Source organism: Manacus vitellinus, unplaced genomic scaffold (genome assembly GCF_001715985.3).
Source record: "Manacus vitellinus isolate BGI_N305 unplaced genomic scaffold, ASM171598v3 scaffold_2_pilon, whole genome shotgun sequence".
NCBI classification, from domain to species: Eukaryota; Metazoa; Chordata; class Aves; order Passeriformes; family Pipridae; genus Manacus; species Manacus vitellinus.
In genome coordinates, this window is record NW_021940208.1 from 42712709 (window position 1) to 42727655 (window position 14947).

Below are 14947 nucleotides of genomic sequence, written 5' to 3' on the forward strand. Positions count from 1 at the left end.
CAGGAAAAAAAAAAAAGAATTAAAATCATCCTGCTTTAGTATAGGAAGTACCATTTTTCAGCATTTTTCAGTATGTTCTAGTTATCCCAAAATGTACTGAGATTTTTTTTCAGTACATATTAACTGGCTGATTTAAAAAAACTAAATTATCCTCATCAGAAGTTAATTCCAGAGAAGCAATAAATTCCATGCTGTGAAACAGAATTCTGAAGTCTTATTCAGTTAAAAGTTTTGGCAGTTATAGACTGGCGCGTAACATTTTAATGGGGAGCATTTTGCAAAACAACTGATTGGCTGGAAATATAAAATGCCACACAGTACAATTCATCAGGATCTCAAGGTTCCTCTCACATTAAGCTTCAGAGTATCTGGAACTGGTTTCTATTTACATGAAAATATTCAAGAGTCTAGTAATTATGATCATTTATTCTCCACTGAAAATGTAAGATAGGCATGTGGAGTGTAAGGAAAAAAATAATATCTGCATGTTCTCTTCTAATAGAACTGAAGAGGAGTTTCGTCTTGACTGCAAAGTTGTCTTTTCCAGATCTTTGCAAACTCTGCATTCTTTACAAATGTATTTTTTAACTTGAAGATATAACTGCAAGCATTGGCCTTCAATTATTTAGTGATTTCACATCTTTGGTAAAATGTCACCAAAAGAAACTCTTAACTTTTTTTATTAGTGTTGTCAGTCCATAAAGGATCTAGCCAACATTCATAACACTATGACATGCATTGCAACTTCATACAGCTCTTTTTATGTTGATTAATTTAAATCACTGAAAAAGTAACCCTGCTCTTGTTTGTTTAGAGTTTGAAAAGGTCAGGCTGAACTACTATATAATCAAATTGAATACTACAAACACTCAGTGACTGAAAAGGCATTCTTGGAATGGATTTTCAGGCTAAGCTTGCTCAGATCATTTGAAAGATTACTACCTGATTATTATAAATGAAAAAAAGGCTGTGTAAACAAGCCAAATTAAACAGAGGAAAAATATTAAATGTTTAGATCCATAATTGGCTTTATAAAACATAAAAGCCTAGACTGCTACGCTCAGTGTTTCCTCTGACTAGGAGGAAGTGATTTTGAAACTTGTGAATTTAAAGAGATTCTTAAACTCGAGTTATCAAGTTCCTTGATCGCAATTCCTTGCCACAGAACTTCTGTATGAAAGGAGTCGTCTCACCATATTTTACAATAAAATAGCATGCTATGAGGGGTATACTCTTCCTGGAATATTCCTTGAATGACATATTTGTGACAGATGAACCAAATACTCTGTTTTTAATGGTCTGTAAAACCAGTAATTTGGTATTAAATTACAGTGGAACGCAGAGACACAGATTTGGAGAAAAACACACAAAGTCAAAAAAAAGATAAACCCCAAGATATTAACTTAAGCATAGAAAATAGGTTTTATCTAATAAATTAAATACAGATTTATGGCAGAATAAAGTCATATTACATGTGTTATAAAGAAACCAGAACAATGCCACAATCAACAGATTAGCAACAACAGAATAACGAGAAGAAACAAAGTAAAATCCCTGTCAGCAGTTTTCAGAATGTTATAAGTATCAAAAAAAGCCACAGACTTCTCCAGGAAAAAGCACCTTGATATTAGTTTAAAGCATGTAGATTGAATATGCTGTAGGGCAATACTAAACCCAGTGCCTTTATATGGCAGTTGTTTTTAATTGTTTTTCAAAAATCAGTTTTATACCTGATGAAAGTAGAGTAGAGCTAACCTTACATTAGGTATTTCCGACATCCTCAGTATCAGTATAAGTGTCGTTATACAGTTAGGTTGTTGAGGGTTGAGATCAGGACAAAGTAGATGTGATGAATCATAATGTTAAGGCTGTCAAGAGGAGATTCCTCACTCTCTGAATTGATATAAGCTATTACTGTCTTGGAGCATATGAGTTGAAGAACTTGACAACAGAAGACCTCTTACAAGACCTCTTTGTGGTATATATTAGGTTGTAGACAATACATGCAAGTAAGCATGTCACTCATGCTAAAGACTTAAGTATTTGACAAGAGCTGATTTCTGATTCTCCATGTTCCAAAACTAAATCGACTGCAGATAAGTTAGTGTCAAAACCAGCACTGGGGAAGACTTCAGCAGAGCCATGGTGAGATTGGAACTTGAGAGTACGACCTAAACATCTCAGCAACCAAATGTGAATTTCTCATGTACACTGTATTTCCTTTGGGAGATGTGAAGGAGTAATGTAAGGCTAATTAACTCTTAAACAGGCTTGTACTGAATCATAACATATCATGGAACATTTTGATATGGGTTGATAATAAAAATTTCCATTAGCAGTCTGACTCAGTCAAACACAATTTTTGTCTGTCTCAGAATCTTATGTCCCTTGGATTTCTTAATTCATCTGGTTTATGATTAAAGACTTCCCACAGACACAACCTCAAGCTCTATTTTCTCATTACTAACCTTTAAAGAGCATAACATAATAGCGCAGAACTTCATGTAAACTGCTTCTCTTAATTTCCAGAACTGAGGTTAGTAGCATGGATACTTACTCATTTTTAGTGAGTTCTGGCATAGCCAAAAATAGATTCCTGAACTTGAGTTTCTCCCATCTAGCTTCCAGCACTTAAACGAACCTTTAAATTATCTTAGATCCTTACTTTCCCTGAGGGACAGAGAGACATAGTCAACTGAAAGAAACAGCTTTCTTGAGAGGATGATTCAGTTCTAAAGGAGGCTTTTAACACCTGTTTACCATTAAGTACAGAGGCAGCCTAGAGCAGATAAGCCTCCATTAAAGCATGCTCCAGTACCTATTTGCTGTGCTTGAATTTTTCCAGTAAGAACAGCTCATCTCCCATGGGAGCAATTTCTTGCCTCTTTAGGTTTAGGTGTCACAGAAGGCTCTTCTGAGAAGAACTGTTCCTAGTTATATTACGATATACCTGAAAGCCACCTCCTTTTAGTATGCAAGTCCCTGAACTTATCCACAGGTTTAACTCAAGGTATTAGTTAATGTGTGAGTTGACTGAAGTTTTAACTTTGAAATCTGTTGTTATCAACAAACTTCTACAAAACTTAAACAAAATTTATGTAATACAAGAGAATAAAAAATAATGGCAATAATAACCATTACATGTTGCATTTTCCCAAGTGCTAATTTATCTAATGTATATGTCAGATTCTGAGCAAGCACTCTTTAAAGCTTTGGCAGTCTGTAAATTATCAGCTTGAATTAACAGTTTCATTCATGAAAACAATTGAAGAAATTCTATCCACAGTGGAAGAGTATTCAAGGCAATAAATAAATTTTTCAGGCATGCAAAGGATGAAGAAAAACTATGACATTTCCAGAGCTATATCTTATGCCTATATTTCAGGTATGCAAATCTTATTCCTACTTGCAAAAGGAAAAATAAAATTGTGTATTAAATAATTTGGAAAAAAATTATCTTGGAACAGTTGAAAAGTTCTTATTACTGCCCACTGCCAAAGGCAGAACTCAGAAAGGGGAACAAACCTGTGAGTGAGGGACCTACGGGTCATTTATGTATAAATCTTAACCCGCACATATGCAGGTCATATCATCATGGACAGGATTTGGGAAATGGGGTGAATGCCACCCCATGTCTACTACAAGTATGTTGAGAGAGTAAAAATACTAAATTTTGATGGATAAGTAACAAAAAGAAAAGTTAAGTCTCTTGCTCACAGATTTTGATACTTGGGCTCTATTTTCCTGTACTAATAGAATCAGTGAAGTGAAATGCTACCTCAATGTCAGAATTTCATCCAAAATAAGACAAGATTTATGTAAGTTAGGAAACTCTGCAATAAAACAAAAAGAAATTTTATTAGGAAAAAAATAAATTGTAGTGATATAGTTGTTCATTAAAATCTGAAAGTACCAGTAAAATTCTAGAAATCATAGCTGCATTCAATAAGAATTAGAAACAGAAATCAAAATGAGATGAAGTCATATCAAAATTGTATGTGCTAAATAAGCATAAGAGATTATTAATTTACTGTTCAAAAACTACAAGTTAATGCAACATGAATCCATGATACAAATTTTTTTTTCAAGGTGAGAACATTTATTACTTTGTACTCTACTTGAGTAATATATTTTTTCATTTAAAATTACACTCTTTATTTGAAAATATATGCTGTAAGCAGCAGCATATGTTGAATGACTATAGATTACATACTTCTATATCTAGAAGGGTCAGAAGGTTTTTCATGATTGTACTAGATCCCTTCTAAGAATTTGGAATGAAAATAACACATGGGACATTGCCAGACAATTAAATCAGGTTTTGTCAAAAGCAGAAATCAAAAAAAAAAAATCTGTGTTATACAGTAGGATTTGGGGTGTTAGTGTAGCAAATTAAACTGTGGTAGTCAGCAGTCAGTACTAATAAATCACATGGCAGTTATTGTTCTGGATATCCTGTCAAATCTGCAGGTTTCATTCGCAAGTGATGGCAGCATTTTTCTGGCTTTTTTTTATATTTTCCCTTCAGCGTAACAATGACATTTATTCCATTTTATCTTGGATGTGATGGTTAACTATTGAGGTCTATTAACTGTATGCAAACAAAAAAAATGAAGGTTTAAAATATTATTAAGAACAATGGAATATGTAATGAAAGAAAATAAAAATACAAATTAATAGAAAGTTCTTTTCGTTAAATATAATTTGTTGAACAAATAGTAATTTCTATTATAAGAAAAACATAAGCATAAAGCAAGGAAATTGATTTCTTATTATGGCATCTACATGAGATTTTAATCAATGCATAACAGCAAAAAGGGAATAAACAAAAAACCCTACTCTTGCCTACAGAGGTCTGCTATCACATCATTAATCCAAACAGCTGTTTCATAATACATATATTCATCCATATCAATTTATCACAAGAACAAATGGGAAATACATATTATTACAGATATAACTACATAAAACAAACTTGTTTATACAGAAATTCTCAAGTGCACTTGCTAGCGACAATATTAATTAATTTTGAAAGAGAACTTAGGGTGTTTCCTGTAATATTAGCTTCTTAAAAGTACTTCTGTTAATCCAAGTCTGAATTTTGACACAATATCCACATCGTGATTAGTAGCACTATATTTCCTAAAAAGTCAAACCTGCGTCAATAAGACTAGAGATGACATAAAGTATAAATATATTTTTATGTCTTCACAGTTATATTTAGCTATGTCTGGTTTTATACATCAATTGACCACTCACCAAGTATGTATGAAGGCCACTTAATTTTAGGCAACAGGTCAGGTACTAAGGTAAATGCATTATGTCACTGTGATTGGTAGAGGGGACACTTATTTATTTAGAGAAGACTTCAGGTCACATAATTAGAATAATCCTTGAGAGACACCCATCTCACATCACTATCTATAGGACATGCATGGTTGCCTAGTAAGACTATTTGAAAACATGGTAGCCATCTGCCTTTAAAAAGTATGTTTCATTTCATAAAGCTATGTAAAATATTCCTTGCTTTTCCTACAATAGCTGGGAAATTGTTCAAGTGGAAGAAATTAATTTAACATAGATGCATTTGAGAAATAGGTAACATTTTGTAAAGAAAGACAGCTTCTTAACAAATCTTGAAGCCTGCAGAACCTATATAGGCTTCAAAATGCTAAAGTTCATCTTAAGCAAGGCAGACTTCATGATTTAGGTACTGATACTGTTATTTTTTAAAATTCTCTGTAACCATCCATTTCAGCAATCCATTTGCACTAAAAAAATAGATTGAAACAAGACATAAAAGAACATTAAATATTTCCAACTTTTTACTGTATTAGGAGTCAGATTCATTTTCTAGATGAGATATTGGAAAGGGAGCTCTGAAATAACTTAATAAAGTATTTGATATTCCATATGCAACATTTCAGTTAACTGATCTCATTTTGCTTCCATTCCTGAAATGAAAACTGAGGATATTTCCTTTCACTTTTCTTTTATCTGCTTTTTCTACTGTGGCTTCAACTTTACAGGCAGCTAGGTACAGTTATGTAATTTCCCACTATTCAGTTACCATTAACTTTCAATAGGACTGATACTCTCACTCCAAATCATTTTCTCTAAATCATAGGTATAGTAAGGTGACATGAATTGATACTATCTGATTAGATATTTTTAATGGATAATGCCATTTGCAACTACTCAGTATCACAATAGTAGCAATAAACATAGTAAAATCTCATGTGGTTTTGTACTTAAGCTTTGTAGGATGTTTATATTCCACAGGGATACATGTAGAAAACTAGAGCTGTAACTACATTAAGACATAGCTTTCATACAACTTCTATGCAGAAATAAGCTGCTCATCAGCATTTTTTCCTCTGAAGACTGTAACTCTATATTGCTCTTCAACAGGGGGCGTGAAAAGTTGCTTGCTGTGTTATAACTTGTATTGTTTGTATTATACAAACAATGTTTGCAGAGCATTTTGATTTTCTTAACTCATAACATCATATAGTTATGATGACTTTGTTTTTTTTTTATTTAATGTATTATGTCTTTAGTGTCTCGCAAGATATCTGTATACTTTATATAGGTAGTATTTGAAATATAGAAGCTTTTATGACATATATCACTAATATTTTTCACTTAAACTCATAACTTCACCAGTAAACTAATTAAACACTTGTATTACTCATTTATTTCACTATTATAAAACATAGATTCTTATTTGTGTATTCCACTTGTCTATCAGAATGTTCAATATCCCTTGGTCACAAAAGATGTTCTATTTCTTCATATTGAACAATAAAGCACCAGTCCTCCTCCTTCCATTTCCTATAGAATTCTAAGCAATAGATAATTCTAAACAATAGATACTCAAATTAGCCTGATTCCATCCAGTGGTTCAAAGACTATGGGAACCTATCCCAATATTTTCAAAGACAGACTTTCAGTTTTTTAGTAAATTTGTCTCATCGCTTTGTTGGTCTACAAAAACTCAGTCTTGTCAACTGAGGAAATATACAACTCAATTTAATTTAAAATAGGCAAGTGAAAATCCAAACCAAATAACAGACTATCATATCTGTTTTGGTACAGGGTGCTTTCACTCTGACTTTCAGTTAGTTTACTTCTAAAGAAGAACCAGTAACATGAAGTAGACAAGGCTGATGAAGAGTAACAAGCTATTATTCATTAATGTATTCATCAATTCATAAATTTTCAGTGCAGTGGACTTGTAACTCTTATCAGGCTTAACAGACTATGGGCTCAAATTTTAAACCAAGACCATAACTCAAAACCAGTGGAGACATTCCAACAAAATTATGCTGTTAGTAAATGAAATAAAACCTCTTTCTCTAATTCCAAATTCTTAGACTATGTGTGATACAAATATCCAGAAGAAAAATGGATATTTTCAATATCCACAATATCAATATTTTCCACAATATCAATATCAATATTTTCAATATCCACAATGCTAGCATCTCCAAAACAGAGCTATTGTTCTCTACAAGTTCAAAACAAGTAAGCTCAGAATTATAGGTTCAGAAAAGTAGTTTTTCTCTAGTCATGTTTTGAATAGTATTAGAAGGATGAAAGCTTGTTTGTCTGCTTGTTTATTTTTTAATTAAGGGTCTGTATTTTGAAAAAGAGAATGCACAGTATTAGTATAATCCATCTGTCATTGTACATGCAGCCTTTTGACGTGAAAGGAAATAATTATTTAATACTCTGAGGTGTCTGTTCAAGTATCTTGCTTATTACACCTGAAAGACCATATCTTCATATCTCTGCATTTTTACTTTATTATCATTATTATTATTATTTTTATTATTATTACTATTATTATTATTATTACTTTTAAAAGTGCTCATGTCATAATGGCTGCTGACTTTGATTAAACAAATGTCCCACTAGAAGAACGTTTGCATAACATCTAATAGCCACTTGATTATGAAAAGAATTGTAGTCTAAAACAAATTATTTTCCATTACCAGTGATCTATCGAAACATTAATTGTAAGGTTTAGAGGTCTGTACAATCCATCAAAGGCTCCTAATTCGTGGAACATCCCATTTATCAAGATATTCTAGAGAAGCTATTCATGGTACACGTTTCTTCATCGCTCTTAGACATATGTAATTAATTAAAAGGGTTTACTATCTGAAAATCCATTTTTTACCCAAAATTGTATAAATAATTTTAAAATTATAATAAATTTATCAAATATAAAGCTTAAACTGATATGTTTTTAGAAGATTCCTCATTTTATATACATGTATATAACTACATAATATCAAAAAGACTGCATAATATTGAAAACTAGGTAATATCTAAGAGCACATTATTATCCACTTTTTTTAAAGTTTGTTTTGAAATCCAACTGCACAATCATGAATCTATTCATATTTCCTCTTCAGTAACGTGCCAGATAGTTGCCAAACAGAAGTCAAAAAACATGAAGGACGTTTACTATTATGTTTTCTACAACTCCCGCTCAATTTCTCTCCTTCTCCTCCCTCAGTTAATGTTTTCACCAGGCATTTTCCTGCACACGGGGGCATACAGGGACACCTAGTGGCAGAAACTGATGAAAACTCCCCAGTCAGAAGACCTGGAGGAGCCACCACTGGTATGAAATCCAGGTCATGCCGAGCAGCCAAAACACGCAACTTCAGTTCGTTCTGAGGCTTTTGCACTTTTATTGGAGTAAGCCCACTTAGTTAAAAATACAAACCAAAACAAAACATTCTTCACTTCTTTTTAATACAACATAACACAGTTATCGTGCCTATTAGGTAGAATGGTAAAATAATAGATTGATTTTTGATTATCACTGTGTAAATAAAGTTACATATTTATTTTAAATAAAAACCGTCTCATTAATAATCAACCTGTTCTATGCTATCAAGTGAGTTTGTAAATATATGAAATTGACGTATTATATTTTGTAAATATATGTTTAAACATGCAATGTAGAAATCCATAAGACTGGCTTTGTTTTTGTGTTTTTTTTTGTTGTTTTTTTTTTTTTAATAAGATTAAGGATTTTTAATTTTATCAATTAAGGTATGCAAGTAGGTTAAAAAAAAACCCAAAGCAACAAAACAGTAAAACAACTGATTATTCTCAGAGAAAATTATGAATTATTAAATTATATATTAAAAATTATAAAACATAAAGCTAAGCACCTGTATCCACCTGCTTATCTTGCTTGTGAGGAACAGTTCAATAGAAATTCTCATGATATGCTTAACTTCCCCAAAGTGAACAGGAATGAGACAGGTCAGTCTCTGTGTTCGAGGGGTAGTATACTGATCATACTCAAATTTCTATTAACTAATGTGGCATAAAAATTTTAAGCCTACTCCTTCTATTGAATTTTTTAACCATTAAGGCAGAAAACACCTAGCAATTCTCTGAGTTTCTCCTGTTAAATCTCTTTACTGTAAAAAAATTAAAGCAAAAAGAAAAGAAGAATAACCTAACAGATTTGTACCTTAAGGTTACTCCTGTATGTAAGAATATGAATAAATCTCTGTATAATTCCTATCCTACAATTTCCACCAGAAAACCTAAGAAGCTACCCCAGAGGAAGTGTTCAGAGCCACATGAAATCAGAATCCTTTTATTTCAGTTATTATGGATAGATTTAGATACCTAATATTAGACATATTTGATGTGAAATAATTTTAATTATTTGATAATCCTAAGTATAGCAAGGAGATAAGAAAAATGAAAAGTCAGAACTAATGTATAATGACAGAACAGTTTAGGAAATTTCAGAGATATTTTTTTCTATATGTCACTTAATCCATGCCATGTCCTATTGAAAATGCTGAAAGTTTAGCTAGTATTTTAGAGATAATGGAACAGAGTTGAATATGATTTTCATAAGAAGTAGTAATAGAAACATATTGCTGGAAGGGACTATCTAAATTTCTACATTCTCACAGTTGAGGGTTGCAATATACTAGATATTTAGTTGAGGAAAAAGAAAAAGAAAAAAAAACCCAGAGACAGATATCTACAGGATTTTTACGCGACATGGTACTACCCACTGACTCAAAGCCTTTCATTTTGCAGTAAAGACCAAAAGTCAAAACTCTAATCTTCCTTGGGGAAGAAGAAAAAAAGGAGGAAGAAGGGGGAAAAGGGCACCACTAGCAGTCTGTGGAGACCCCCATAATAGGAGGAAATATATTAGAAATTCTCTGCAGAATGTTCTAGGACTTAAAACATGTCCCACTATACAAAGGAGAACAAAAGAAAGAAAGAAATTAACATAACTCAGAATCTAAATTATACAATAAAGGGAGAAAACATCCTACCTGACCTCAGAGCCTGCAGTAAGCCCTGAGGCAGAGAAGAGATACAGTATAAATGTAGAAAAAACATATTCCATCTTCTTCAAAAAGCCCTTTCTTTCCCAACTTGCCACAAATATCTCTTTACTAACAAGAACTGTCCCATTCAATTACACATTCTTTTCTGTAAGCTTCTCAAGTTCTATTTTAAAAAACTTTATTGGCCTGATTACCTATCTGGAAGACCTTTCCAGTCTCAGTCAGTCAGTAAATTTCTTCACATTCCTAGGCTTTGTAATCAATATATAAGTATTTGATGGCATGCCAACATCACTCTTCAGTTTAAATACTTTTTGCCATTTTTATTATTTAACTAAAAATGCATTTGTAAGGACTCACATGTCCTTTCAATATCTATTTGGCTATGTATGCCTTTTTTTTTAATCACTCTTCCATAGACATATTTTCCATGCCCTAATTACCATAGTTTCTTTCTGATCTTTAAATTTCATTTCAATTTATTTGAATGTATTACCAGAACCATGCATAATACAACAGGAACTCCTGAAAAAACACATTCTTTACAATACTAATAATGCCTCCCCACCTATTAGAACACCCTGTCTAATACATCATAGAATTGCACTTCACTATTCCATTTATATAAGTACTTCATTTATAATAGCAACCTATAGCCACTTCCTGATTGACTACTACCTTCAAATTTTTAGAATTTTGTATAAACTTGGATCTTCCTAGTCTACAGCAAAGGTTTTCATTCCTGAGTTTGTAGATTACATTACGCAATTTCACACCATCTCTATCAGCCTGGGACAAAAGAAAAAAATATATAGATACACATGAATTAAATTCAGAAATATTGACAAGTTAAAATACAAACAGTAAGGCTACATTTGCAAATATTTATATAGTATATATATTGACACAAGGGGAGGTTTAGGTTGAATACTGGAAATATTCCTTCACTGAAAGGGTCATCCAGCCCTGGCAGGGGTGGAGTCCCCAACGCTGGGGGGATTTAACAGCCATGTAGATGTGACTCTTGGAGACGTGTTTATTGGTGGCCTTAGCGGTGCTGGGGGACAGCTGGACTCGATGGTCTTGGAGGCTTTTCCAACCTCAATATGATTCCATGATTCCATGATGTATCTCAACACATCTGTTTCTCAGAAAAAACATTAATTTTGTGCGGTCTACAAACTCTGTCCAGACTCACTTATCTTATACCCTGAAATCAGCACTAAGTGTATTACAAGGGACTGAGCTAAAAACTGGCCACCAACAAAATCCACTAAAGACTTCCACCCATTTAGATAACCCCCCTCTCAAGATTATGTACTGTATCCTTTTCTAAGCTTCTCCAAAATTTTTGTCTTGCTTACTTTTGGACTTGAATTTCATGTGTTGATCCTTTCAGTACTTTAGGACAGAATATTGCTGGACCAAATGCTTGGGTCCACCAGGACCAGATACACTGATGATGTGACTTCTCTTTATATATAAAAATTCTTATCAGAAACAGAGGCAACTTTTCCAGTATCTATTTAGTCCAGGTCTACTTTATTCTTAATGTCTACCTCATCCTTTAACATCTGTCCCACTTCTTAAGTTCTCATTTTACTTACATGGCTTAAGAAGTTTTCACTATGTTTCAGGCTTCTGTGCAAGTTTTGGTTTAACAAAATTTCTGACCATTCTCAGCTTGGTTTTTCACTTTCAAACTATTGATGCAGATTTCTTCTTGCTAATCAGTATCTCTTTTCCATTCTTTTTAGGTTTTGTGCTTACTCTTAATAACTTGCTTAAGGTTGCTACCTTCTGGGAATTCTTTTTCATCCCTGTTTAGGGGGGCTATTTAATTTCTTTCCCTCTTCTCCAGTGTAAACATTTAATATAATTTGCCTTTTTTTTTTATATACAGTAATATATTATGTTACCTAAATTCTACTTCCTGTACTCCTCACTAATTTTTTTTGCTTTTGTTTTTCTTTCTGAAACACTGGACTACTATCATAGATCCTTCACATTCTTCTGTCTTGCAACTTCACATGTAGTAGAAAAGCTCTAAACCATCACATTTATTTTCTATATTTTTTTCCTGTAGATCCTATCATTTACTAAGATTTAGTGTAAGTTATCCTTGCCTCAGTGTCTGTTCCATAAAAGAAGCAATCTTCTATAATGTTCTATAATGTTCAAAATCTCATCATCCCCAGCATCACTGGTTGAACTTTTTGCTGATATTTACCCATGAGAAATCACACAAATTTGCATGATCACACAATCTCAACTTTTGCTCCCCCTCCCCTTACTTGTAGGCACTATTATCCAGATCAAATCTGTACCAGCAGATTCACAATAAATTGCATCCCTATTAAGTATTTTTCCTACCCTTTGCTCAACGATTTTCATTGAAATGCATACTATCTCATCTTCAACCTCAGATTTAACATTTTTATTGCACTATTGTTAAACAGTCTTCACTCCTTAATACGTTTTAGTGCATGAACTAAACAAAGAGTGCCCATCCTTCTGTTTCAGTGTATGCCACTTAATGACTTTGGAACCTCCATATTCCCGATTTCCTGTATCTGGTTTCACATGCTAGATCAATTGTTCCTGCCACTGTCGTTGATTGAAGTACTATAGAAAAGGGGTAGATCTGTACACTTACAAGTTGTTATACATATAATGCATGTATGCCCCATATCCTTTTGTTTATCTATCTTTTCTCTTGTTCCATCTTCACTCAGGTCCCTCTATTTTTATTCCATGTGAGGATTATATGAGTTATTTCCAACTTTCCTCCTGAGTATTTCAGTTTAAAGGCTTTTAGGATTTCCCAGTTTAATGAAACGTAGACGAAAGATAAATTAGCAAGAGGCAGCACTATAATAATAAAAACATCTTTATTTCTCATAAATTTAGCAGCATTTACTGTTTGATGTTTGTGTGCTTCGGTTTATAGTGACAGTTCCAGCTCAACATTCAGATGTAACTTTTCACTGTCAGAAATTCTTTTGGACTATGTAGACTCCATTCAAATTAGAATTAGACTCCATTCAAATGGAGTCTAATTCCAATTCCAGTACGCAATATAGAGCTGTGTTCTCTCATACTAGTCATACATATTGAAATAAAAATTCTGAAAAACTTTACAGAACTTTAAGGTCTATTACTAAAAATAAAATGTTAATTAGAATAAAAATGAATGGACCAACAGCATGATAGTTCTACACCAATAACTATTTAAATCTCATGCATGCTACTAAAACAATCTAGCAGTCTAACAACGCAGAAGAAAGATTTCACTAAATCAGATTTTCTATTTATGATGCATTTTAATATCTCACTAGTACAGGATCAGAACAATTAAACTGAAATACGTCTCCAATATTGACTTTTACATAATAGCTTTTAACATGATTTCAGTTTTATGAAATGACAAATTCTCCAGAAGAGTTTCATGGAAGGAGTTAAGTTCAGCCTAGCTGACAGGGTTATTTAAAATATCTTTCTCTGTTATGAATAAAAGAAGTATTTACATGTGTCTAATTTTGTGTGTCAGAGAGAAAAATAGCATAGAAAAATAAGCAGATGCTATAAATATGACAGACCTAAAAAATGCAAGCAATATATGGGGTTTTATATGCATAAACCCCCATATATTCAAAGTGCAGAATTATTAATTCAAAACAAAGATGTTTTTCAAAAATAGTGAGGCCATAAGAAACTCCTGTTAGACATCTCTGTTTACTATCTGTGAATTCTTTTTGTTCCACTATTGTAAGTTCCATATTAAATATTAGAAAAGCTTAAGAGACTGTATGTAAGGGGGGAAGGAAAAGTACCTTGTATGGTTTGATATTTTTTTCCTGACTAAAATTAGCACCTTGGAACTCACTCTAAAACCATTCAAAACCTTCCACTAAGTTAATTGGTTTTGCATCAAAACGGGAATGTCAGTGATCCTTTAAGAATTTAAGTAAGTACTTTGTCCCACTGAGAAGATTTCCAAAAGCTTCTACAAGGTCAGGAAAATTACTTGGTCCATATAAAAAATTTGTCTTCCATTCAAATATAAGATCTCGCTTATTTCAGGCCCAGGGAAAGAGGATTTGAGTCACACTCCTTTTATGTTTGCAAAGAAGAAAAATACGCCTTTTGAGGAAGGCTGAGAAGAAAAAGATGATTCTTTACAATCATCTCTGGGTTTAGCACGTTGGGATGTTAAGATATGAGTTAACAGAGGTCTGCTGAAGATATACATGTACTGAAATCATACACCATATGCAGAACATTGTTCAGTGTTTAGACTCACACAATAAAACTCACGAAGGCACAACCACATCTAGCATTACCTTTGAGTTAAAGCTCGATTCCAACCTCTGTGCTGTGCACATGGGATATACTCCATCTGTTCCTGTATGCATAACACTTATTCAACTTATGTACTACAATCTATAGAGCCCACAGCAGTAATGAATACACAAACGCGACCAAGTGCACATCTTTCACCGTACGCAATTAAATGACTTTTCCTAAATTTTTTTTTTTAAATCAGCCAAACACGCAATTTGGCGGAAAATAAAAGCCGAAATCGAACCCGAAAAAAA